This window comes from Vicia villosa, unplaced genomic scaffold, assembly GCF_029867415.1.
Source record: "Vicia villosa cultivar HV-30 ecotype Madison, WI unplaced genomic scaffold, Vvil1.0 ctg.002471F_1_1, whole genome shotgun sequence".
In the NCBI taxonomy this organism is placed as follows: Eukaryota; Viridiplantae; Streptophyta; class Magnoliopsida; order Fabales; family Fabaceae; genus Vicia; species Vicia villosa.
This window is the reverse complement of record NW_026705937.1, coordinates 14,716-19,620: the sequence shown is the minus strand read 5'-3', so window position 1 is coordinate 19,620 and position 4,905 is coordinate 14,716.

The window sequence follows — 4,905 nt, the reverse complement described above, 5'->3', positions numbered from 1 at the left end:
CATATATACAAGTATGGAACAAATACAATTATTATCATACAAAAAGAGAAATTGGTGAATGTTGGATTCACAAGTTGAAAAGTGAAGATTTTGAATAACTAACTGGTCCGATCTCAACGTGTTTCACCAACATTCACCAACAAAGTATACTTGTATGCAAACATATACAAGTAACTATATGGTGAACATAAACAAGTAAACATGTACAAGTAAATATATACACGTGAAACTATACAATATATACGTTATATACAAAGCTCAAAACCATATAAACTATTGTGATGCAATTCAACAACCATCCCCGGCAACGGCGCCATTTTGTTGAATGCAGTATAGGGCAAGCAACAAAAAAGATTTGGAAATATTGATCCAGGAATTATCGTCCACAGAGATGGAGAGATGCCATTCAATAGTTTCTATTGTTTCGAGCTCGGGATTGAATGAGCAAAAAGTAAACAAAGATATAGACAGTAAAAGAATAAACACATTCTTAGAAGAGAAATAACTTATCAGGAATGTAAATATATTCACTCTTCACAAACATACACTTACCAACCCGTTATACTCAACCTACGATACTCATCTATGTCATCACGTATCTCTCACATAAGCGTCCATCTCTGGAGCACAAACGAGATCATCTCACAACTAAGGTTATCTCTAACGCGAAGTCGCGAGAACATCCGTATTCTCGCGTCGGCGATCTCTCGCGCGCCGCTCAAACACGAAAGCATTAAGAACAGATACAAACAGTGAATGCTAGCTCTAAATCTATCTCTAGAGTTCAGAACCAACAGATTATCATCCTAGATAAAGATTCAAGCAGTTTATCTCTAAAGCAACCTAAATCCCCAGCATAGAGCAAAAATCCAGGATAACATCAACACAGATATGTAAAGCAAGTTAAATATAACATTATAATCGGTAAATATACATAAGATTCAAGTAAATATACAAACAAACCCAACACAAAAGAAATACACAAAGAATAGAGAAGATAAACCAAACATCTCGCGGGTTGTCAGCTCCGGTTGATGAGAAATCCATCTCCGATCTTCCATGTGCATGACCCGGTGTTGCTTTCTAAGCTAATCTTGATCTAAGAATGAAAATGATGGAGTTGGAACCAAAAACTCTCCAAAACCATGCCCTAGAAATGCTACAAATGAAGAAATATAAACACAATTTCTGCTACGGCCGCTTAGCGGCCAAACCTCGCTAAGCGGGCTACACGTATTACAAAAATATCTAGAACAGTAAACAGGGCTCCGCTTAGCGGCCAGGAAAACTGGTTCGCCACTGGAAAGCGCGCTTAGACGCTGCTAAGCGGACCTCTCTGCACAAATCTTGCTTATTTGATCCAAAATCGCGCAAACAGAGCCGTGCCTTCGACACTTTATTCCTCGAGGCTCCAATAAGCATGAATACCTATACAAACAAAGGAAAAACTATTAAACGGTATATAAAACATATGAAAACTAAATAATGTGAATATATACACAAAAGTGGGGATTTTATTACAAAAACGGAATAAATAGAATCGATAAGTGCCACAATTATATACTCAAAATAACAACATTTTGGCACTTATCAGTTAGAGATTAGCCCGGTCAAAATCTCATAGGTTGTTTTGTTTGACATATTAAAACTAGAGGAGTTGAGCTCGGATATTTTGGAACTATAGACTAATCGCTTCAGTCCACTACAGGGAAGGAAGATTGGCCACTTCACTATCATCATTATATTAAAGAAAAGACACAAACGCCTATATCTATCATCTTGTAATATTTTGTTGAAGGCCAACCATCATTTCCTTACTAAAGGGATTCGTGAGTCTTTCTAACTAAAAGCTCTCAAGTATTATTAGAAACTCTCAAGACCAAGTCTTGATGAGAAGAGTATGTCCTTTTGATTTGATCGAACCTATATAATTCTCTGTGTTCTTCTTCTTCTCTTTACTATTTATTTGCTGATATTTACTTTTTGATGTTTAGTCTTTTAAAAATGCTTTTAAACTCTGATTTAACTTGCTAAAAGTTTTCAAAACCAACTTTTTACAGACCACACAATTCAACCTCCCCCCCCCCTCTTGTGTGTGAAGTCTCAAGTCTAACAAATTCTTCACCCATGTCATCAATATTTGAGAAGTGAGAAAACTTGATCTTCTTGAAGCATGCTTCAGCTGTGCATCCTTGTTTGTGGTAATAACTGCAAGTCTCGATGTCTTTGCCATGGCCAGTCAACTTTTCTCTACTAGTTTAATCAGTATGATGAATGCAAATGAAGGTTCTTGGAAGATTATAAATGTTGGCAACCATGTTTTCTTCTTCATGAGGGGAGATATATAGTATTTCCTGTTGGATTAGCATATAAGAGACTTTGTTCATATAGGAGATACAGTTCAGGAGAATAATTTGGAGTCTAATAGTGGTGTAAGGGTGTATTGCTTATTTGATTGTTTGAGAAATCTAATAACCCAACCACCCTCTGATAATATTTGATAGTGGGAATTAAGGTGCAAGAGCACTTTATAGAGCAAGAAAACACATGGATAGGTCAGAAAATCTTCAAATCTTGCCAAAGCTTTTTGAAACTTATGTAGAACTGAGTAATAGAGTGATCACATTGTTTCAGTGAGTAGATTTATTCTTTAAGGTGGGAGATGCATAAAATGTCACCTCATAATAGTGATCCATCAGTTCTTGCCATATGCCCTGTGCAGTATTCATCCATAACACACTTTGTGCATGTCATAACCATTATACTCTAGTGATCTCATGCAATTGAAATTTGATTGGAATTTTATAGGCGAATTAGGGTTCAATCAAGAAACTCTAAATTATTTTTCAAATGTGTATCCCCCATCATATTAAGGGACCAAGAATGATAATTTAAGTTATTGCGGGATGTTGAGACAATAGGCGAGGCCATTTTTGTTGTTTGGATGCATGGAATAGGGGTTAAACATATCGACTTAGTGGATTGACAATAGCGACGATAGTTTCTTAGAAGAGTTGATGAAAGGTGTGAAAGATTAGACAAATTAGAATCAAAAAAATTATTGTCGATTTCAACATTGTCTTCAATGGCATCCATAGAAAAGTTGTAGAACCAGGAGTTCAAAAAGAAAGAGAAGTAAACAATAAAAATATGATTGAAAATTGAAAAAAAAAAAATTCAAAGAAAAGATAAGATAAAAACACATGTGTGGATAATAAAAAACTAAAAAAATGGAAATGAAATTAAAATCTTTTTCTACAAGTACATGTGAACATATGGAAAAAAATAATTCAATAAATACCTATTACAAAAGTATTTTACAATAATCTTGAATTCTAATATTGAATTTTTGTTGTTGTTAATGTTATACAATGTGACCCTAGTAATAATATATAGGGAGCATAAAATAACAAACCAAGCAAAGAAAAGAATAAATTACTCTAACTAACTAAACAAATACTTCTTCTGTTCCTATTTATAACTATTTATAAAAGAAAATTAATTTTTAAATTTATTGAATAATCAATGTATATTATACATGATATAGTTCAGATTTATTAATTATTCAATAAATTTAAAAAATAAAATGTCTCTAATAAATAATAAGATAGGAGGGAGTAACTAACTAATAACAATAATAAAACTAGTTGAGGTTAACAATAGATAGATACATCTGTTCTTCTAAATTCACAAACAAAACTTGGAAGAGATTAGTATAATGATTGGTAGTCGACGTACGCACACCAATATGCAGTAATGCGTGCCGTATATGTTAATATAAGTGCTTGTTTAGCTAATCACGTCACCTCAAGCTATGGATTGATTAGGATGAACATTCATTTTTGTTTTATTTCAGATCCTATCCAATTGCCCGTGCTTCTATATACTGTTCTATCCTCACTCTTTAGTTTATATCTAAAACTGAAGGCTCAGGCTAGGGTGAGAGGCCTGTTTAGGTCTCTCACCGTGAGAGACTTAATTTTTTTTTTTTTTGTTTCAAATGCTTTTCTGCCATTGGATTGAATTGGGGTACCATTGGATTGAATTGGGCCCATGGATGCTATGGTGTACCAAACACACACAATAAAAATGCTTTAATGATAGTTTCTCACATTGCTGTTTCCAATGCAAATTGTACAGTAAAGCTGAAAATGCTGCAAGCCAATGATTATGCATTAATTGAGTGTTGAAAAAATTGAAAAAATAAAAGAAAAATCGTTGGGAAGCAAAATGAGAAATGCAGCAAATTAACAAATGCATTATCTTTGGTATTGCTATTTGCTGCCTGCAACCCCTCATTATATTTTAATTTTGCAACCTGCACCCCCTCATTAACATATAAACATTACTAAATTAAAATTAATAATAGAAAAGTTGCATATTTATTTATTTATTTATTTAAATTAAAAACTGCATATTTATTTATTTAAATTAAAAACTTGATATTCATTTAAATTAAAAAAATCAATAACATTTTTTTAAAATACATTAACATATTTTTTATTTAAATACGTTAACATATTTTTTGTAAAATTTGATTTTTTTTTTAATTTAAAATATAAATTATGTTAATCTTATAAAAACTCACGTTAATTTTAATTTTTTTTAAATTTAAAAAATATTATTATTTTATTTAAAAACTGGATGTTTATTTAAATTAAAAAAAATAAAATTTAACTTAATAAATCTAACGCTAAATTTATTTAGTAAAATTTGATTTTTTTTAATTTAAAAAATGAATTATATTAATCTTATAAAATCTCACGTTAATTTTATTTTTTTTAAAAATTTAAAAAAATAGTTTTTTATTTAAAAACTTGATGTTTACTTAAATTAAAAAAAATTAACTTACAAAATCTGACGCTAAATGTATTTTATAAAATTTGATTTTTTTTAATTTAAAAA